At 41.8% G+C, this 23,491-nt stretch overlaps 1 protein-coding gene across 1 annotated transcript in view; it reads left to right on the top strand.

Annotated features, from left to right (window-relative positions):
- The window catches only part of Ca8 (carbonic anhydrase 8), a 102,974-nt gene that overhangs the window by 33,854 nt on the left and 45,629 nt on the right, over positions 1-23,491 (top strand). The window lies entirely within an intron of this gene.

The following is a 23,491-nucleotide window of genomic DNA, read 5'->3' as shown; positions in this document are numbered from 1 at the left end:
GTACTGGAGGAGTAAAGAGGACAGGCTTTGTTTAGGGAAAAAAAATCTCTTACTATAGAAACCAGGAACAGGGAAGAAATGTTTCCTGTTAATGGCACCAGTTCCTCAGATTTCTCCACTCACCCTTTAAAGCTGCATGTCACCCACTCACCCTTTAAAGCTGCATGTCACCCACACATATGTTCACCCACTCACCCTGTAAGGCTCCGTGGCACTAGATACTAGAAAGAAGACATTGCACCTGGGAGTCAGCAAAGGCAATCCCATTTCCTTGATTGCATGCTGGTTCGTCTTAACCATTTGTTACCACTCACATCCCTTTTAAAAGATTCAGGGGCCCAGTGGTGATGTCGCACGCCTTTAATCGCAGCACTCTGGAGGCAGAGACAGGCGGATCTCTGAACTCTAGGCCAGCCTGGCCTATAGAGAGAGTGGTGGGATGGCAGAGTCCAACCAGAGCAGCAAGAAAAGAGAACAGTGTTTCTGAAGGTTGAATCCATTAGGAAAGAAGACAGCAGAGTAGTTGATGCATTTGTTGAACAAATGTTTGTGTCTGTGTTCAAAGCAGCACCCCATGAAAAATATGAAATGTAAGAAAACAGTATTTGTTTCCAGTGACTCCTGAGTCTGTTGGGAGCACTGAGAAAGAAATGCACTTGACATCCGACCGACATTAAATGACATTGTAGAACAACCAAAACAGGCTTAGGAAATGATGGCTGTGTGTTCACTGCTGTGCTTGGGGTTGACATGGATGACAGATGTCCAGGATGTAAAGAAATGCTCATTCTCCACAGGGTGGCAGACCCAGTCAAAAATGACTGCTTGTCTGATGAAGGCTTTTAGGATGTGAGTGGTAAAGAGGAATACAGATCATGGAATAATGAATTTCTTCTAGGCTCAGAGAAAACTAGACAAGAATGGGTTTTGGAAAGGGGCCTTGATAATGGAGTCAGAGTTTGCTGGATAAGCAAGGCTGTGAAGGTTGTTTCTGGGCCAAGGAGTAACATTATTTTGGACAGAAATTCTGGGCATCTTCCAGGGTGGCAAAGGGCACTGAATATTCTGGAGGTGGGTTCAGAAGACCCTGACTCCAGCCTTAGAATTAGACTCTAGTCTCTTGAGGAGACCAGGAGGTATAGGCACATTTAAGGGGGGAGATTGTCAGGGTGAGCCTGGGCTGGTAGAGTGGGAATGAGGAAAACAGGAGTGTGAATGATGTAGAAGAAGACATACGTTGAAAAGGGAGATTAGAACAAGACACCGGGAAGCTTGGAATGTCGAGAAATGGGACATGAATAATGAAATATTACTGAAATGAATAAGGAAATAATGGACTCCTTGAAGACCGAATATCTCTAATCCAAAATACTGGGCACCAGAAGTGCTTCTGATTTATGGTTTTGAAGTATATGCTTGTAACAGTGAGATATGATGGGGTTGGGCACACGTCTAAATAGGAGATTCATACACATTTCGTATGAACCTTACACACATAGCTTAAAGGTGAATTTTTAGTATACTTATGATGTACATGAAATAAAGGTTCACAGTGTGAATTTTCTACTTGTGATATCTTATTAGCTTTGAAAAAGTTTTAGATTTTGTAGCATTTTGGAGTTCAGATTTTGGAGGTAGGGAAGTTTGTTGTGTAATAGAAAAGAAAGTGAGGTACTACAGTAGGGAGATGGTGTGTGAAGCTAATGAATGGGTCAGCAGGTTTTAACAACGGAGTCATTTTTATCTTGTCACTGTCTATGGTGCTTTTAGTTCTACCCACTTTCAAACTGCACAGAGAATAATAGGAGGAGGTCCTCGCCCCTTGGTGTGTTGATAAAGATGCCCTGGGCTACCTATAAGGTGAAGACATAAACACATGTGAAGCAGTGCTAAGCTGTATATAATTGGAATCTTAAGCAGAATAGTAACCTCTCCATGTAAGTGTTGATTAATTCAAAAGCACTGTTAATTTTGTTTACTATTAATTGCATTCCTTATTTATGGTTAGTTGCATTTGATTTGTATTGTCAAGTGGGGAATTCAGCTTTAGAATGCTCCCTGCCTTTTTTAGTCCAAGTGTCTTAATTTCTTGATCTTCACAGGAGAATGTGTATTTCTCCTTTGGTTTCCTAGGCAACATCTGCCACACTCTCTCTTATCTGGTGATGTTGTTTGGAAGGGATTTATCTTGGCACCTTTGTTCCCTAAAATTGCCACTGCTCACTGCTGTTGATTGCTGCTTCTGGAGTCTCTGTTTCTTTATCTCCTTCCATTACCTAGGGCATTTTCCAACATGGAAATCTGTATTTTGTCATGTGACCGGTAGAAGGAGATCTCGTAACTTATATATTTTTATATATAAAAGGGCAAAATATAAAGATTGCAGACTAAAAACAGCAATCAAGGAAGCATTGGCTTTCCTGAGTTTCCTACATTTGCCTATATCAAAATATTAATAGAGATGTAATTTTGACTTAGAAGTGAAAACCAGTTTTGTGTCAAGCAATATAGAATTTTACTTAAAATGATTAGAATTTGTTGTACTGGTGGTCCTGGTCCAGGGAGAGCTAAAAGCTTTTGGGGAACTAGAGTTTTGCTTTTCGATTCTGGCTGGAATCCTCCTTACAGGGCAGGGTCTGACTTCAGGCGCATGTAGGTTTTGCCTCTGATTGAAATGAGTGTTGAGTCCCCTGGGATGCTGAGATTTAAGAGAATGGTAAATAATGCTGCCCTTCTCTCCAAACCTTCTGTTTTGGAGAAGTTGGAGGAAGATAGTATAAAGGCTGACCAAATACTCTGAGTCATTTTTGGCATGATGCCCAGTAAGCATGTATGTGATACTTTTCATGAGTCGAGTTTTGCGCATGAGGCCCTGGGGGAATGATGTTATTAATGATGCAGCCACAAGTAGGCCAAGAGAATCAGAAGAAAGTTTTCAAGGTCAAATAGTCATGTTGATGTTGTGATTGGTGTTAAGTTTAAAATATCATTAAACTCAGCTCAAGTCTAAGAATTTTCAGACTTAGATTGTCTTGACATCTCACAGAATAGCAGTTCTTGGCAGGTAGTGTGTTTTAAGTAAATAAAACAAGCAGGTGAAAGAGCGAAGAATAGATGAGGGAGTTCTAGGCGGTGTGCCATGTACGGAGGCCACAGAGGTGACAGGGAGGTCATCCTCCCACTTTGGAGACTTTCTGTTTGCTGTCTAGAGTGCTTTCCTCTCAGAGAGCTCCATGACTTGCTACTTCAGTCTCTTTGGGCCTCTATTCACATGTCACGTAAACAGGGAGGCAAATCCCAATGTTCCCTCTTCTCTAGCTGGTTTTCACTCCAGCTTTTTATAGAAATTTATTGATATAAATATAATTATAACTGTACATATAAAGTATGTGCAGCTATGTAGTTACATATTGCTATGTCTGTATAAATGCATGAATACAGATAGTTCACAAGAGCCTGCTTTAGCAGGTGTGGAAATTAGGTGGCTGGAGATGAATGGCTGGTTAGGGACAGAGACTGGAAGCTTGACTCTCAAGTTGTCACTGAGAAATGGCTGTGGGCAGATGTTTGGTACCTGACTAATGTGGGTGTTGCTGTACAGTATTTCAGCTATGAGTTTTGGATTCACCCACTAAACATTTGTTGGGTACCTACTACTATATATGTTCTGGACAGTTTCCAGTACTGACAACATTTTATAGACAAATCTATAGAAGTCACTATGCCAAGAAGACTTTGCCTCTAGTGAGATTTCTTGGTGATACACTTTAGGGGATCATTGTTAAATGCCAGGTGTATTGTTCATATGACCTCTAAAGGGATGGTGACCTTGGCAATGAGCAAAGGTGGGGAGAAAAGGACCTTCAGAGATCTTGACAGCTTCAGGGTTTGCTGGAGGTCAGAGGGAGTCTGACATGTTTTGAATTTGACAGTTGCCATTCATTCTGTAAAATGCCCAGGAAGGGGTTGGGATTGCAGATCTGTAACTCAGAACAGAGCAGACTGGATTTATGGCAGCTGCTAATTTTCACTCATTTATCCAGTTCAATCTGGTTCTATGGAAATGATAACTCCAGGAACACATAGTGTCCTTTCTTTATCCAGTGTCATAGGTAACATTCACAATTTTAAGTTTGTGTCCTATTATCATTGCTTATTGGTATCACAGGCATATAGAATGTTGGTTAGCAAATCTAACCATGCAAGTCTCTGCCAGAAGGAAATTAGAGTCTTGGTCCTAGGTAGTGGCTGTTTCCTGTGCCTAGCTGCCATAGTATGGGTGGAGCTACAATAGTACTATATGTTATTCTTACTTACGTCCCAGTCAATTCATTCTTGAAATTTATTAAGCACCTCTTAATAATAAATTGCTGCTGATACAATCTTTAGCTAGATATTTAGGAAATATTGATGTGAGTGTAAAAGATTTGATATTTAGGTGTATGACCTTAAACTGACCTTTGATGATAGTTTTTTTTCTTTTGTTTGTTGGGTGTATGTGTATGCATGTGGGATATGTGTGTAATGTGTGCACATATGTGTAGACAGGATTTTCTCCAGTCCCGCCTGGCCCTACAGTCTGGACAAATCTCTCCCACCCACAGTACCACAGCCACTTATAAAAATAATCATTCAGAGGCTTATATTAATTACAAACTGTATGGCCTATGGCTTCAACCTCTTGCTAGCTGAATTAACCTTAACCATCTTAAATTAACCCATTCCTACTAATCTATGTGTTGCCATGTGGCCATAGCGTTACTGGTCTGCTGGCATCTTGTTGCTCCTTGGGTGGTAGGCTGACATCTTGTTGCTCCTTGGGTGGTAGGCTGGCATCTCCTCACTCTGCCACTCTCCTCTCATTCTCTTGGATTTTCCTGCCTGGCTACATCCTGCCCTGCCATAGGTCAATGCAGCTTTATTACTATTAGCCAATGGGAGCAACATATATTCACAGCATATAGAAAGGCATCCCATAGCACTTCCCCTTTTCTGTCTAATCAAAAAGGAAGGTTTTAATTTTAACATAGTAAAATTACATATAATAAAACAGTTATCAAGCAAGAATTACAGTTATAACATCTAGTCTATTTGTATGTGACAAAATTAAATAAAATATTCTATCATCTATCCTATTTTTGTGAGTCTAAAGTTTCCTATCTAATTTACCTTTTATCACAACCAAGGAAAACTATAATTATAACTATCTAGTCTTAACTCCATCAAAGACCCCAAAAGAATATAATATTACCTAAGTAAATAGGAAGTGCATTGTAAGTAACTTCCCAAATTCTAGAAATGACAAGAGACAGCTGGCTGCCTGGACAGTCACCCAAAGTTTCTCTGCAACATTGGGACATCCATCTTCAGCCTATAGGTCTAGAGTCTCTGGCAGACTTTTTAGTGAATCAAGAAATTTGAAGGGTTTTTTCCCCTATTGGCAGAGTTCATCAGTTGCTTCTCCCTGTGTCCTACAGAATGTTTGGCAGTCTCCTCTGTAAAGCAGGAACCCAAAGGACCATCTCACCTTGTAAAGTTCAGTGGTCACCTTTCTATGGGTCCTGCATGTCCAGTTTATACAGCATCCTGTCAAGCAGTCAATGCAAGGGCATTCTTATCCCCAGTGGTTAACTTTTGCCACAAAGAAAGCAAACTCATTATGAGTTTCTTCAATGCCCATCATCTTCTTTGAAGTAATTGGTGCTGCCAAGAGCAGACATGTCTCATTGTCCAGAAAAGTCTAAGTTCTTAAAACATTTTAAATGCCATATTCTGTAGGTCTTTGAAGTTTTTGAAGATTACCTACCTAATTTAAATATATCTATGTATATCTGGAAAATTTAACTAGCATGACTGCAAGTTTGATTAGCATAGATGACTAATTATTAACCTGTATTTCTTAATTATACATTACAATTTTAAATGGGTTGCATAAACATAATACCTTAAACAAGAGTAGAAATATATATACAGTAAAACTAAATTAACTTTAAATTTGTATCAATAAATTAAAATCCATACCAATTAAAATATTTTAAGATTAACTATTGTTTTTTGGATTAAATAGATTGGTATTTAATAGATTCAATAATCTACCCTTTTGTTCTATAATTTCTATATCATACATTTCTGTATCATATTCCCCTTTCTTCTTTTAGAAAGAGAATTGACTATGGCCAATATCAATTTGTAACCAAGCCCTTAAACAAAGACAAACATCCATAATCCATTTTTGGGGAATGTGGGTGTACTATGCATCTGTACATATGTGTGGAGGCCAGAAGAGGTTATCTAATGCCCATCCTACTCTGTCACTCTCTACTTTATTCAATTGAGACAGACTCTTGAGGCAGAGTCTCTCACTGAGGCAGTCTCTCACTGAGGGAGGCAGTCTCACTGAGGCAGAGTCTCTCACTGAGGTAGTCTCTCACTGAAGCAGACTCTCACTGAGGCAGATTTTCTCACTGGACCTGTAGGTAGGTAGACTGGTGGTTGGCAAGCCCCAGCAGTCCTGTTTCTGCCTCTTTCCCAAGCTCTGGAGTTTATAGGCATTCCCAGCCATGCCTGACTTCTTTTTGAGGATTCTGGGAATTCAAATTGGGTCCTCATTCTTAACCATTGAGACATCCCCTCCAGCCCCAAACAATATACTTTCTTGCCATTGATAATTGGTTTTTATCCCTCATGCCTTTATTTTGAATACTACACATGATAGGAAATGTCTTTAGAATACCTTTGTGAAAAATTCTAAATAAGCAAAAAGCTCAACTTCCTTTATTTTTAGCAAATACCAGGAAAATTTCTCTTTAAGTTATTTGTGTGTGAGCTTTTGTCAGCATCTTCCACATCTTGTAGGAATTGGTTTCCGGTAAAAGTGGAAGAAGCAACTACAAAAGAGTAAGATGCACTTTGTCCCACTGAACAAGAACTCTCCAGGACAGTCCCAGTGCTGGGTGATTTAGCTGCTCAGCTGTGATGGCCTCAGACTGTTATCCTCTCTTTAACATTCTGGTTTGTTTGTTTGCTTCTTTTCCATTTGGAGATGGCTGTAACTGCAAGCCTTAAGTCCTGATGACCAGTTCTTAGAAGTGAGAGGAGGGCTTGTATTCATTCTCTTGCATTTTATAAACAAACAGCAAGTCAATGGCTTAGTATATTTACAGCCTGTACTTACATTGCAGTTTTAGAAAACGTTTATTGCTCCCAGCCCTGAAGTAGTTCATTGTTCTCTATCCCCTCTCCCTGGAGTCGAAGGCTGAGTTGCTGTGTCCTCCAGAGTTGCCTGCTTAGGCCATGAGTAGGATTGTGCCTCTGTGGACTTTTCTTCATCCTGTCACTTAGCATAAGGTGGTGGCATCTACCACACTGTTCCTTGGTATTTCATAGTGTTCTGTTGGGTGGATATGTTTTGTTGCTCTACTAATTAGCTGTTGGATATTTGGGTAGTTTCTATTTTGTGGATCTCCTGAATAATGTGGCTTATGAATATTGTATTTCTCTGTGTACATGTTTTTATTTCTCTTGGGTTTATATACCTGGGAAAGGAGTTGCTGTGTCATATACTAACCCCTGTTTACATTTTAAAAATTGTTCCTCTCCTTCCCAAAGTGACTGGTGGCTGTTTCCTTTACAATTCTACCAGTAGTGTGTGTATATCTGATTTCCCAGCACCCTGACCAACATGTCATTAGAGTTTTTTACTAGAGCATTCTAGCATGTATGAAGTAATATAGGATCATGACTTTGAGTAACATTTTTCTGATGGTTAAATTATACTGAACATCTTTTCGTATGTTTACTGACCATTTATATTCCTTTTAGTTTGAAGCCCTTTTATACTTCAGAATATTAAACTGGGCTCAATGAACCTTGCTATAAGACATTTGCCTAATGTGTGAGGCCCCAGGTTAACCCCAGTACTGAAAAAACAAAAAAAAAAAAGAGAATTTGTTTTATTGTTGAATTGTAAAGCTTTATCAAATCAGACAAATGATTTACAAATGTTTTCTCTCATTTCCTAGGTTAAAGTTTTACTTTCTTGGTGGTATTATTTGCAATGCTTCATACAGGCATTGTTTGTGTTTTTAGTTCAATTTTTATTCCTTATTTATTCATTCTTGCTTTCTGAGACTGGGTGTTGCCTATGTAATCCCAGGCTGGTTTTAAACTTCGAAATGGCTTCTTGCTTGGTTTTCCTGAGCATAACAGGTGTGCACCACTATGCTTCACTTGTTTTTATTTTTTTAGGGTAAAAGTTTTATAGATGGATGACAGAAACAGAAAGTCTCCAAATCATGAGTGAGTGTCTTAGTTAGGGTTTCTGTTGCTGGGAAGAGACACAATGACCACAACAACTTTTGTAAAAGAAAACATTTAATTGGGTGGCTTAGTTTCAGAGGTTTAGTCAATGATCATCATGGTGGGACAAGGTGGCATGCAGGCAGACATGGTGCTGGAGAAGGAACTGAGAGTTGACACATCTTGATCTGCAGGCAACAGGAAGTTGTCTGAGACACTGGGCATGGCTTGAGCATTGGAGGCCTGAAAACCCACCCCCAAAGAGACACACTTCTTTCAACAAGGCCATACCTACTTCAATAAAGCCACACCTCCTAATAGTGCCACTCCCTATGAGATTATGGGGGCCAATTACATTCAAACTACCACAGTGAGTGTGTAATTCATTTCCTTTCACAAGGTATGACTCCTTAGTTCCAGGCCCACTAACTAGTTATTTACTCAATGGATGTTTTTCTAGTAGACATTTTTTAACATTTACTTTTCTAATTGTATTTTCCTTAAGCCTTCTGTTATAAGCAGAATATCTGCCTCACCATACCCCACCATATTTTGAAGTGGTAACTGTACAGTGGTTACCATTTATGTAGTCAAATAATGTTTTAATTAAGCTTTTGTCAGTGATAAAGACTTAATGGCCTATTTGTTAAAATTATCTGATGCTGCCTCATACAAGAGTGAAGCAATGACTGTGCACCTCTTTTTTTAAATCATCTTACATTTTTTGATGGTTTCTTCTTCTGTGGCCCAGGCTTACCTCAAGTCTGTATCCTCCTGTCTCAGCCTCCCAAGTGCTATGGTTACTGGCATGTGTCGCTGTACTCAGCTTCTGGTTATAATTTGAGACAGCAGAATTAGCTGTTGTGTTTCATGACTGTAGAGCAAGGAAGGGTCTTCCTCTCCGAAGGGGTCCACCTCAATGTACAGACACACATACCAGATACAGTTCTGGCTTTTCACTGACTTTATTTGTCTAAAATAAAAAGGAAGTCTGCAATAAAAGAGTAGAGGCATGTGTCTCTTAGCACCATGAACATGTGAGAAGCACACTGGTAGGCCACTCTGATACTGTGGGAACTTAGGAATGTACTCACACCAACCCTGATGGTCTAATCTAGTCATGGACACATAGTCAGGAGACTCAGTGCATACCAGGAACCTTCAGCCAGCTGAACACAGCATGGTGTTTCACAGGAAACTTAGAAAAACCTCAGTAGAAGGACAGCTGTCTAAAATAACAGTGAAGGACTACAGATCTGCCTGCATGGGTAAGGCCTTGACTTCAAACCTTAGCACCACACAAAACAAAAAACAAAAACAAAAATAAAAACCAAACCTGACAAAATGGTTTAGTATAGCAGAAATCAGTTATGGCTTATTATCCTGATCAGGTATCTCATATTATATATAACTACATATATTTTTATATGATTGGCATTTCAGCTGATTTTTTTTTAGGCTAGCATTGCTACAAATACAAGAATAATGGGTTCCTGGGGGGCAGCTAGGATGTCACTAGGACATAGGACGTTGTGGTAATCTATTGTGTCCCACAATATATTGTACACCCTAATAAACTTATCTGGGGTCAGAGAACAGAACAGCCACTAGATTAGACATAGAGGCCAGACAGTGGTGGCACATGCCTATAATCTTAGCATTCCAGAGACAGAGATCCACCCAGATCTCTGTGAGTTCAAGGCCACACTAGGAAGAGAGCCAGGTGTGGTGGCACACGCCCTTAATCCCAGGACTTGAGATCTCATGTCTTGCTTGGGAAAGACATATGCCCTTAATCCCAGGAAGTGATGGTAGGAAGCAGAAAGGTATGTAAGGTGTGAGGACCAGGAACTAGAGGCTTTTAAGCTTTTAGGCTTTTTAGCAGCAGTTCAGCTGAGATCCCTTCTGGGTGAGGACTCAAGGGTTTTCAGTCTGAGGATTTGTGGAAACTGAATCAGCTGAGGAATCGGTAAGGTGAGGTTGGCTGTGGCTTGTTCTGCTTCTCTGATCTTTCAGAATTCACCCCAATATCTGGCTCTGGGTTTTTTATTAATAAGACTGTTTAGCAATTCATGTTACAGGACATTTTCAACTTCTTGATCATCTTATAAACACACTCACATGTTATTTCCATTTCATTTGTTATTAAAATTGATGTAGATTTTATGAGAATGATCTGCATAGCTGAGATGATAATGATGTTGGTAAGTGCTATTTATGTACCATACAAACAACTGTGATGGCATGGGGAGACCTATTTGGACCCATACAAGTTCTAGGGACACTTTAAGCACTTTTGTCATTGATGATAATTATCATGCTTCGTTTTTTTTTACGACTGTACTGGCTATGCAGCCCAGGGTAGCCTCCCTTCTCCAGTGCTGGAACTGCAGGATTGCAGGCATTTACTTCCACATCCAGAAAATTTATTTACTTATTTATTTTTTCTATTCTCTTTTTATGGGGGGAGGGGTGCTGGCAGGGCCTTTTACATGCTAGGTAAGTACTCTGTGGCTCAGCTCCATCTCCACCTGATGATAAATCTTGGATTGTAAATAAGGTATAGTATCTAGAATTTTTTCCCATATCAACATATTCTGCACAAAATTTGTTTAGTGCCAGAAAATGTAGGTAAAACTTCTTATCTGAATTCTGGTTCATACCCATTGATCTCTTTCCTGTATCTAGTTGACCATTTTGTTTTTATTTAAACTTTAAATATTTCCATTCCAATTCCACTTCAGTCAAGCAACCAATACTTAGCTTATCATAGCATTGGAAAGGAGCTGGTCTCTGTGTTTTGGATTAGTAGTTTCTGAAGCTCCAGTTCTGTAGAATATCCTTTACAATTATTTTATAACACCATGGGAGTCTTAGCAGATCTCAGCAGTACAGTCCCCTTTAATTTGAAGTAGAACATCTGTAATGTGGTTCACCGTGAGTTTGCTGAAGAATAGTTCTTTGTGCTGCTCTCTTGAGCAACTCTCTTGAGTTGGATTAGCATGTTTTGATTTTAAAGTGAGTTACAAAACGTACATAAATAAGGAAGTACTTTGTAAGAATAGCATACATGTGTGTTTATCCAGAGCTTTTTTGTCTTCATATTAGGGCCTCCCTCTTCACTTCTGGTGGTTGGAAAGAAGAAAAGCCAGCTACTCAGGGGGATGGGTAAAATTCTATTACATGTGTTGCTGTGTGTATGTGTGTTTGTTTAGCCTGTCAAAGTTCACTCCTCTCACAATATTCTGAAGACAGAGGTTTGTATTGTTGAGCAGTTTTATGTCCATGCATTGTCTTGTCAGCATGAGGTTAATGCAAAATGCATTCCACTGTGATTCCCAGGGGATGATGAGAGTCCTGTTAACACTTCTGAAGACGGTGTGAGCCAGACACATGCCATATCTTATTTGGTTCATTATATATATATTTTTTATGTCTATTTTTCAACTGAATAATCAGGTCAAGAAGCATTAAATAAGTTTCCCAAAGCTACTAAGGTAATGGCTGAGATGAGGCCTGTCATGCTCTCCCCTGCAGGGCATGCCTTTCTCAATTCTAGTAAAATGATTCTGATTTTTGTTTTGGATAATTCTAACTGAAAAAGCCCCAAGAATACTCTATTAATAGATGAGTCCCTTGTAGATAAAGTGAGAATTAAAGTGAAGTTTTGTCTCTTTTCAACATTACCAGATAAATTCATTTCATTATAAATCATTTGCATATTATAATTGGGTCTAAAATACTGTTCTAACAATGATCTTATTAGGCAAAGTCTGAGTATATAAACTTGGAGTTAGGTCAAAAACTGACCATGGTGTTTCAAGAGAAATGAAATCATGTTAGATTTTGAAATCCAATTAAAATTGCTTTATATGCATTCCTGGCACTAAAAAGAGCACACATCTGTTACTGTTCTTATCAACATACTAGAAATAGTTAGTATAAATCAAGCCACGTTTGTCACACTTGATGACTGTGGAAAGATGTTCTGTTTAGACACTGAAAGCTGTGGAGTCCAAGTGTACCCTGTGGGCAGTAATGGCCTCTGAGGAACCATTGCAAGATAAAAAGGGGGGTGGGATGCCAGCTTTGGAGGCACTGACTCCAGTTAGATTTTGATCATAAGTATGACTCAGATACCTAAACTAAGGAATGAATGCATTTGTCTAAGAGGCTGAGTTTGGGGGCTTTGTGGAGGTAGAATGTGAGATGTTACTCTTGGCTGTGTGTAAGGAAGAAATGTTGGAGCAGTTTTCTGGTTTGGGTTCTGTCATTAGAACTGAGAAACCAAGAAGTGGCAGAGGCTGGGGGTAGTGAGGGTTGTGACAGGCCGACATCAAATACCCCGCAGGAGGGCTTTTACTAGGCTGTTCAAACACAGAGACTAGCCTCAAGAGGATGTTTGGGTTAGAGATGTTGATTTTGGAATCATAGGCATCTGGGTGATAGTTAAGACATGGGAGTGGACAAGGTCACCCACTATCAATGTGTGAAGGGAAGGAAAGAAAAGAGGCTATAAGATGGAGGAGCCTGGACAGAGCCAGGGGAGCCAAGTCAGAAGAGGTTAGAGGAGCTGGAGGTGGAGGGATGGAGGAGGGAGCCAAGCAGTATATGTCATGTATACCACAGGCAGGGTGGACGTGAGATTGTGTTTGGGGGCAGCAGATGCTGCAAATGAGCAAGGCTCCCAAGGCCAGTCTGTGTGACGAGGCAGAAGGACGGTCCTTGGGTGAGCCATCAAGTAGTGGGAATAGGAAGTAGATTGTGGTGTATCGTGGAGGAGATGGTCAGAGTGTGGTGAGGATCGTGGGTAGGGATACATTGAAGAAAAAAGGAATCTGCTGGGCAGATAAAGCAGTGGGAAGGTACTTGGGGTCCAGGAAGATTGCTGTTTTAGTTTAAGGTGAGAAAAAGATACTCTAGTTCAAATGATGGTGAGAGGGAAGTTCTTACAGAGGAGGACAGAGAGGACCACAGATCCTTCTAAGGGTATTGATAGAATGGCCCAGGGTACGAGCAGGTGTTTGGGAGAAAAGATGGGCAAGTGTTTCTGTCAGGAAAGGACAGGGTTTGGTTTTGTTTTCCTCTCCCAGAAATGAGTGACCTTGTTACTAGAGTATTGACAAGTGCTTGACCCTAGTAGATGGGCTTTTGGGATTGGGCTGAAGCCTAGTTCCAGCCAGCAGTGTTCTGTAAAGTTTGTCCTTGATGTGTATAGGACAAGTCTCTATTCTTCCCTTACACAGTTCTCAGCCATCGGCTGGGAGGCATTTGAAGTTATGAGAGATCATGGTGGCCTGGCTTACTATAGTGAAAGTGTCATTAATTATCTTTGAATTTTAAGGAAATAAATAAATGAGTTTAAATGGTGTTATGGGGAAAATAACATGGAGTGACTGTGTATACTGTCATAGTTACCTTCCACGTCAGTTCGGGCATACCTGGCAAGAGAGGATCTCAGCTGAGGACTCTCCACCACCATGTTGGCCTGTGAGAACGGTGGTGGGGTCATTTTCTTGACTGCTAATGGATGGAGGAGATCCCCATCCACCATGGGTGGTACCACTCCTACGGTGTAGGCTGTAGGAATTTGGGAACAAGCTTGTTCTTCCTCTGCTTCAGTTCCTGCCTTAGCTTCCTTCAACGAAGGACTGTAACCCGTAAGCCAAAGAAACCATTTCTCCCCATTTGGGTCTGGTCATTGTTTAACAGCAGCAACAGAAGGCAGGCTGGGACATTTACCATCTGTTGTCACTTACCGTTTCTCTTCACTCCACCTGGGCTCTAGCCAGCATTTGCTTACTCTGAGTAGTCCAGGAGCTTCCAGTTTTGATCTCCACAGTGTCTTACGAAAATGGATCATCTGGTCCCTTTTGTAGTGCAGACTCAGCTTGGGTAGTGCCTCAGTTTGGGTAGTTAGTAGCCAGATGGCCCGCTCAGCTGGATGTGCTGTTGTTGCTGGCATAGTCTCCCTGGATCACTGGTCCTCCTGGGGCCTCACACTCCATTTCTTCTGGTTATTTTGTCTTTACAGAAAGGTTTGTCATTTGTCTAGTCTTTGCATGCACATTTATTTTTTGAATTCCACCCCATTCAGACTCCCTTGACCTTCCTTCTTTGAAATAAGCTGGTACAAAGCCACACTGGTTATCTTCAAGCTCTGCCTCTGCTGTCATGTACTGGCTATGCCACCCTGGAAAGGTTATTTTTACAAGTTTTATCATCATTCACTTTTTGTAGAAGTTGTTATCGGTGATTGCTTTCATCTATTTTCTGTTGCTAAAATAAAATACCGGAGACTGGGTAATTTACAATGAAAACAGGGGATGGCAGTGATATTGGGCTTCCCTCTTGGGGTTCTCAATCTCCTTCAAGACTTTAAGAACAGATTCAAATGAAAGCTTGAGGACAGTTTTATTAGAGTTTGAAAGACAACCCCAGGGCAGGCAAGCTGTAAACCTTGGCAACTGCCTAAAGGAGAATGGGGAAGAGAAGGGAAAACAAGCCATGCTACCGAGCTAAGCCAGCATGCCGGCCAGCCTCGTGGTGGACAGGCAGCCACACAGTGGGGATGGCAGCTTTAGAGAAAGAATAAGGAGTTTCAAATACCAGAGAACACATACTCAGGCTCTGGATGGCACCTGAAAGAGAAAGATGAACTAGAAGTTATGCCAGAAAGGACGTAAGCAGTGGTCCAGCTGCACCTTACTGTGGCTCTCAGGGACTACACTAGGGGGTGGGATTTGGAGGAAGGAAAAACACATAACCCATGAAAGGAATTATTAATTCTTTTAGCCCTTTAGCACACAGCTTAGGCAGACACCTTCCTGAAAGGAAGTCCTTTAGTCAGGTGGTTGACATGCCCAGGATTAACTTTTATTTTATTAGTTAAAAAAGTAAAATATCATATCATTTTCCCTTTCTCCTTCTTCCTTCCACTCCTCCTGCATGTTCCCTCTTACTCCCTCAGAATCATGACCTCTTTTTCCTTGTTACTGCTGCATATGTGTTTAAAATGCACACACAACCTATTCATTCTGCTCGTTGTTACTTGTGTGTGTATGATTGTGATTTGGGGCTGACCGCATGGTATTGGATACACAGTTAGGGGCTTACCTCTAAGGCAGACATTTTAGCCTGTTCTTAGCATTCCTTAGTTACTTGTAGTTCTTTTTCCAGGCGTGAGGTCTTGTGAGCTTTCTCACTTCCGTGTTGGCATGTCTATTGGGTTGTTCTTGTTTGGGTCATTTTTAGGTGGCCAAGTTGGTGAGACTTCACAGATGTAACTTTTCTGACTTTCCTAGGCTAGGAGACACAACTTCACAATGGATTTCCTGGTTCTCTGGCTCTTACAATCTTTCTGCTCCATTTTCCAAGATGTTTCCTGAGCCTTGGGGCACAGGAGCTGTATTGTTGATATATCAGTTGGGGCTCTGTACCCCACAATTACTTGTTCTTTAAAAGTCCTACCTAGCTGTGACACTTAAGAAATACAACAACCAGTGTGGTACTATATTCCTAAGGGTGCAATAGAGATGTTCATATCTTGGTGGCAATTGTATTTAAGGCCTGCTCAATGGGAAGAAAATCATGCCTCATACTGAAGCCTATGTGGAGCTGGTGACATTGTGGATCTTAGAAGGGAGCCTACTACTCCTACTTTACTACATCAACATAATCTTTAACTATTCTAAATACTTATTTTTATATTCACAAATAAGTATAGCTCTTACCCCTCATTAAAGAAACTTCTCTTTGCATCAGACAGAGACTATTACAGAAAACCAACTGTGTTGACTCTCAAGGGTGGAGACAATGGCATGTGTCTATCTAGCAAGTGGTTCTCAACCTTCCTAATGCTGCAGACCCTTTGATACAGTTCCTCATATTGTGGTGACCCCCAACCATAAAATTACTTTGTTGCTATTTCATAACTGTAATGAATTATAATGTAACTATCTGATATTCAATTGCTACTTTTATAAATTGAATTGTAAATATCTGATATACAACTTCCAAAAGGGGTCATGACCCACAGTTTGAGAACCATTGATCTAGAGGTCGATTATCATAACAATTTCATCAAGCTCCCAACACTAGACCTAGGAAGTCCTAAGAGCACAGCACTGGCTACTGCTCACTGTTGGTGAGTGCTTTCTACTGTGGCACTGTAGCAGAAGCAGAAAAGGTGAGTACTCACACTTAAAAAGCCAAAGTACAGAGTTGGCCTTGCTCCCTAAAAAGTCACTCTTGTAGAAACTATGACACCTTAGGAAAACAAGAACACACAACAGAAGTTAGCTCAGTCTGCAGGAAAGACAGGCCTCTTGAAGACCTAATCCCCTTTCACCTCCAACAGCTGCCACCATGGGTTCTAAACTTGTGTGTGTGCCTTGCAGGAGACAAACTGTAGCAATGATCGTGGTAGAATCTGCCACTGTAACAATGTAAATAAGGAATGAGTCAAGTGATACAGAGACCAGGGTCTCGCAGAGACTGGGACATCCTGGTCTTTCACTGTGCACTAATCCTTTGGCTCATCCTTTTCTTCCATTAGGCTGTAAAATTTGTCTTTTTATTCATGGGTCTTTTTATAAAACAATTTGAGGTCTTTGTATTTCTGATGCTGAAAGCTGTGAGCACTAAAACCGTAATAACATGGATGCTCAGTAAGTGCTTAGAGGAATGCAGCCATTGATTTAGAGCTTCTTTCTCAAGTGTGGCATGTGTCCCCATGAGAAAGTGGGATGTCACCACTGTTCACCTTACCAAATGAACAGACCTAATCTGTGTGACATTCAACACCACCAAGACCTTTTGACAGTCTCTTTACTTTGCATTCTTTATTATACAAAATAATAAATATAGTACAGATTAAGTTACAACAGGTTAATTGCATCCATAACCTACAATTCAGATCTTTATAAAGTAACTGGCTATTACCTGGGGAACTAGGAAACCAATGCCAAAAAATTAGTTTTGACATATGAGGAAAAAGGAAAAAAACATGCAATTAAAATTTCTTGTATACTTATATACTTTTTTTCTTTTGAGACAGGGTCTCACTATGTAGCACTGGCTGTTCTGGAACTTGTTATGTAGACTGTCTCTAGCCTTGAACTCACAGACAGCTGCCTGCCTCTGTTGCCTGAGTGCTGGGAATAAAGGTGTGGGTCACCATGCCTGGCTTATGTTCCAGTTTAACTATCAGTACTCTTCATAATTTTTTCCATATAAAATCAGTTTTAGGTTTTTTGTTTTATAGTGAGTATAAAGTATTTTTAAATGTCACAGTTTTTCATTGTTTTGACTCATATGACAGTTCCCATAAGGCTTTCTGAACCTTTCGTGGTGAATTTCCTACAGGAATCTTCATTTTGGGAGAGAGCCTGCTGATGTCACAATGACATATTCCTAACAGGGCAGCAATATGCAAGGAAACAAAAGGAAGTCAGTATTCAGAGAGGAAAGAACGCTGCTCCAAAGGAAAAGTCATTTTATAAATTACGTAGAAAATTGGGTGCCTTTGAACTGGTAGATTCTTACCCCAAGGAATACTACAATTACCATCTTGTTATTGTCATTGGTGAATCAGCATCCTGCTTCTCCTTTACCTATGACATGATTCCTAATCAAGTTTAGGCAACCATGACAAGTGGGTGTCAGGTTGAGAGAGAATTTCCAGTAACTCACTCTCTGTTCCATGAGTCACAGTGACATCTGTCTACATTGTGAAATGTACTTCTCGAATGCCAGCCACACTATATGTTGATAGTGAGTTTCAAAGTGCTGCGCTAAACCCCCTTTCCCTGCGATGAGCTCACAGAACTGAGTGACTCTAGAGAGAAACATTGCTATTTAATCCTCCAAACTCATACTCAGTCACTTGTGATTTCCTTTTTCTTTGTATTTTAATTTTTGTCTTTCAATCTTTGATATCATAAGGATATGTTTTCCTTCTTAAAAAAATCGTAACTCTGTATGCCTAGTGTGTATGAGGCCTTGAGTTTTATCCCTAGCACCATGAAAAAATGCCTGGCTCCTCCAGATGCTATGCAAATGCATGTTTCTAAAATACTCTTAGTGAAGGACAGGAAAGTGAGACACTCAGCTTCCGAGCCTGACACGCTACCTGCTTGACACCACCTCACTGGCCACAGCTGACTTCTTTTGGCATCAAGAAAAGCAGCTGAACAAAGCCAGGACACAGGGCAGGACCTGGTGTTGGAGTCCTCTGGAAGTCTGTTGTGGTAGCCTAGCTCAGAGGAAGGTGCTTCATGACCACAGATGGGGAGGAAGGTCTTGATTCCGTTAGGTCTGAGTTCAGAGGTCATCGTGAATGCTTATGATTATCAAAATTTACAGCAGCCTGTGTGATGCCCTTCCACTTTACTCCGGACTATTAAAAGAATAGATGAGAAGATTGAAAGTCGAAGGAGAAGTGTGCTTAAATGCACATGTGCTGATTGTCCTTGTTTTTGTTACAGTTGTTTAGCATCCACATCAGCTCCTTTGTAGGTCTGTCTTCTGACAGCCCTGCCCACCTCCTAGGACAATGGCCTTGCCTTGCTTTGGTAGATGCCTTCACATTCTGCCTTTGTCTCTGAACTGCTTCTACATAATGTTAAAAGAAAAAAAAAAAAGCATGTGCAGCCCCCCCCCCCCCCCCCCCCACACCCCTTGTTCTTTGTAGCTCTTGAAGACTTGACATGATCCATGACTGCTTTCTTCCGGAAAAATCTTTTCTAATTTGCGCTAACAGAAGTCTGGAATTTTTTGAGTTCCTTTAGAAACCTGTTTGATAGGCTTGTTTTCTCATCTCTTGCTTCTTCCAAGCTCAGGCCTTGTTTCTATCATTTATCTCAGGCCCACAGGCAGACTGATGCTGAAGCTGACAAGGAGGGCTGGTTTTTTCAAGACAGTTTCTCTGTGTAGTCCTGACTGTCCTGTCACTCACTCTGTAGACCAGGCTGGCCTCAAACTCACAGAGATCTACCTGCCTCTGCCTCCCAAGTGCTGGGATTAAAGGTGTGTTGTGTTGTCATTGTGACCGATTACCAAAGAGGACATCCTAAGGGGCAAGATTTGTTGAGGATCATGGCTTTCAGAGTTCTGGATGGTGGTTTTGGAGGGCTCCTTCCACTGCCACCGGATTGCGGATGCAGGGACAGGGCACCCCGGCTGCAGGACCTTTTGAGAGAAGGCTCTTTACCTTGTGTTGGCCAGAAAGTAATGTGTGTGTGTGTGTCGGGGGGGGGGGGGGGGGGGGGGGTCAGGTCAGTGCTCAGCGGCACTTCCTGGTGATCTACTTCCATCAGCTAGGTTCCACCCTCTAAAGTTTCTAACCAACTCCCAAAATAGCACTACCCACTGGGGACCAGGCACTCAGCATGTGAGCTTCAGGGGACATCTCCAGACACAAAAAGTGTGTCTCCCCACCTGGAGTCTACATTCTCAGGATGCCTCCAGTTTTATCTCAGTGGTCTAGAATAGGTCACCAAGTTCTAAAATGACTCATCTTACTTTGGGTTACATATTGGGGATCTTAGCTGTCCATCCTTTCTTCCTTGTCTCTCGGATCTGTTAGTTTAGATTCTTGTCTGTCCCTCTCCCCAGCCTCCTGTCTCACAGCTCATGTCCTTCCCCAGTCTGTTTTCCTATCATGTTGGGTGAGGCCAGAGGGTAGAGAGGATTCACAGGGTGGGAAAGGTGAGGTCGGAGGAAGGGAGCAAGAGTGGAGAAGTTCTGAGGAGTCCGGTCACTCTTGAGTTGAGCGTTAGATTGTTAAAAGGGGAAGGAAGGGATGAGGGACATTTAGATTCTATTGGAGTAGGAAACGAAGGAAGTTAGAGATTTTGAGCAGAGGAAATGTGAACGCTGGGGTCGGGAGAGATTAGTGGGACTCTGTAATGCGAACAGGTAGGGACAGGAAAGGCGTTGGGGAGTGGAGATAAGGCTGTCGTCTGAAGCCCGGGAGATGCAGCCTTCTGCTGAGAGTCAGCCAGAGTGCACCTTTGAGAAGAACTGGTGTCGGTTCTGGAACTGTTCTGCTTGTGGTAACAAGAAAAGCTCTGAAAGGAAATGCCATTAAGCCTTTGCAGATAGGAAACTCCAGAAAACTCACGGGAGTGCCTGCGGAGTCTAGTGAGTCACAGGTGCCTTTTCAGATTTTACAGCTTTTTCCTTTCTAGTGATTCATTCTTTTGTGCTTTAATGCTGCTGTGTTATTTATGTTCATAATAAACCCCATTTATCTTGAAGATAGCTTTCTGTTAAGCTCCCATGGAATCCTGAAACTTACTTTCTCAGTGACAAAGAAATGGCCATATGACTATGACATATCAGAGTTTAACGACTTTGGACACATTTGTCTGCTGCTGTGAGTTAAGTATATTAGGATTAACGCTTTCCAGGGACTAATGGTAAAGCCGCACAATCAATTACAGGAAATTGGAGTCTGAGCCTCATAGTGAAAACTCAGTCAAGGATTTTCTCTGAAACTAGAAGAGGGTGAGTTACAACAGGCTGTAAGTTAGCCTGTGGTCTGATGTCTTAGGACTGCAGCCTGGTCAGCCAGCATTTCTGGTAGGGTGGATCATTGTAACACTGTAGGGTCTGAGGAAATGCTGAAGGAAGACTCCAGACTCAAATAGCATCTAAGAACAAAGAGCATTAAATATTCCAGCATGCAGAGGTCAACATCTGTACAAAATGGCAACAACCCCAAGAGGGACATTTAGGCTCCTTTTAAGCACAGCTAAGGGGAGTTTCAGGGTCAGCTACATAATCGGTTAAGCAAGCAGCAGTTACATTAGTCTATTTTTAAAAAGATTTTTCTTTCTTTCTTTATTATACATACAGTGTCCTGTCTGCATGTATGCCTGCATGCCGGAAGAGGACACCAGATCCCATTATAGATGGTTGTGAACCACCATGTGGTTGCTGGGAATTGAACTCGGGACCTCTGGAAGAGCAGTCAGTGCTCTTAACCTCTGAGCCATCTCTCCAGCTCACATTAGTATATTTTTAATTGGTTGAGGTTTAGTTTTATCATTTTGGACACATCTGCACAAGCTTGGATGTGACTCAGAAGGGGCTGCTGGGTTTGTCCTTGAGACACTGTGAGGCTGACTTAGACCCTCTGTGTTTGTTTTCTTCCTCGACTCTGAGTGTAAGGGCCTTGTCGATAAATGGTCCTTTGTTGGCAAAGAGACCTGTTTGCCCTTCTCAGAGGACTGGAGCTTAAGTTCAGTTGTGAGAGTGGAAGAGTTTAGCTCCTTCAACATTTGTCTCTTTCTGAGGCCTTGTGGGTAGGAAAATAGTTGTCAAGAGTGAGGAAGGCTGGGTTTGATTGTCAGAGAAAACCATTCTCTGCTGCTCCGACACACAAGGAAGTAAGATCTTTGACCCGCTGAGGGTGTTTGGTAGCCACAGTAAGAGTTTGAGTTCTGTCTGTACCAGGCATTTTCAAGGCAAAGACTAGCCAGGTTCCTCATACACTAGTGACAGCTGGGTCCTGGTCTGGGGGGTCAGCTTTATTCCAGTGTCCTTTGAAGGAGCTAGGTGGCTGTGCACAGTGGGCCGTCTGAAGCCTGGCAGCGGATACAGAGACAGTGCGAGCTAGTCCTTAGCAGTGGCCAGCAGCATGGATACAGACAGTGCGAGCTGGTCCTCAGCAGTGGCCAGCAGCACTGCTATGTTCGGTCTGCACTGTAAACAGGGAAAGCTGCTCTCCACCCCCACCCAGACTTCACCTCCCTGCTTCATTACCCTTGCTGGCTATAGATAACCAATGCTAATGACAGAAAAATAGGACAGGCATACAGGAGGAGTGAGCACATGGGGAGACAGAGAGGGGTGAGTAAACTGAGCTTATGAAGTACCATGCTCCTTAGGTTACAGACAGCCTCGTGCTCAAAGGAGGCAGTGACTTGTGAAGTTCACAGGGCTACAGCTGCCAGGCTGAAAGGAGAATCTTGTGCCTGTAATTCTGGCTGAGGTCTGTGAGAGTGCCTGGCTTCTGAGAGTCCAGAGTTGCAGGTGCTCAGGTTGCAGTGTTCCCTCTGCCCTTGTAGTAGTCAGTCACGCCCCCAGCAAGTCTGCCCTTTTCCTCACCATGTCCGCCTTTGAAGTTTATCTACTGAGGCCCTTCCACTCCTGTCTACTTGGGCCTCTCAGAAGCCAGTTCATAAGACGATGGGGGAAAAGTGGCTTCATCTCCCTTTCCAGCTGCTCATCACTTTGTAAATACAGCCTTAGAGTGTAGGTTTCGATTCAAACCCATTTGTCTCCAGAGTCCTTTGTTGAACTATCACCACTGGAAGAAACCATAATACATGTGCATTCTACAAAAATTGTAGTTATGCATTATCATATTAATAAAGTCTCTCTTTAATCTGGTGTCTCTCTTTATCTGGGGGTATTTGTTCCAAGACCTCCAGTAGATGCCTGAAGCTGGATCTTTCTAAACCCATATGTATGAACTGATTTTCAGATATATAAATACCAATGATAGAGTGATTTATCAATTAGACACAGTACAGAGTACCAATAACTAATAATTAAGAGTTAAATCATAATAATGAGTGTGGTAAAACTATTTCGGACACAATTTCTGCTTAGTTTTTTGGCCGCAGGTAACTGTAAATATGGAAAAGACACCACTGATAAGAAAGAGTACTGTATGTATTATGTATTTTGTGATGTGTAGCAGAAATGAACTGAAAAGGCATGTGGTAAAAATAAGTAGGAGCAGAAACTGTAAACCTGTCTATCCAGGAGCATTGTTCGCCCCCTCCCCATTCAGTCCTAGAGGAGTAGGTTCAATGTGCTGCCCATCTGGCCACCAGGCTGTTTCTCCTCGTGGCCCTGCCGCTAGCTTTCAGATGTAGACCCCCGTTGGTCTCTTCTCTTTTTTGTCTGTACAGCCTGTATTGCTCTCTTGTCCTCAGGCAAAGGGAAAGGGTGGGGTGAGGAGAGGGGAGGAAGAAGAGAGAAGAAAGGAGAGAGAAGGCAAGGGTTTACTTTATGGAGTTGGTCTCTGTGATTGAGGGGTGGCAAGACCCACACCCCCAGGGCAGGCTGGAGGTGGGGCATTCTTGCAGAAATTGGCCTTGTAGTTGGAGTTTCAGTGAGAAACTGATGTAGGATTTTGTCTTGTCCTGGAGGCAAGATTCTTTCCTACTCAAGTTGT

The sequence above is a fragment of the Peromyscus californicus genome, unplaced genomic scaffold (genome assembly GCF_007827085.1).
Source record: "Peromyscus californicus insignis strain IS unplaced genomic scaffold, ASM782708v3 Scaffold_5__1_contigs__length_169319896, whole genome shotgun sequence".
Taxonomy (NCBI): Eukaryota; Metazoa; Chordata; class Mammalia; order Rodentia; family Cricetidae; genus Peromyscus; species Peromyscus californicus.
Note: the sequence above shows the minus strand (reverse complement) of the source record. Positions and strands in the feature narration are given on the sequence as shown.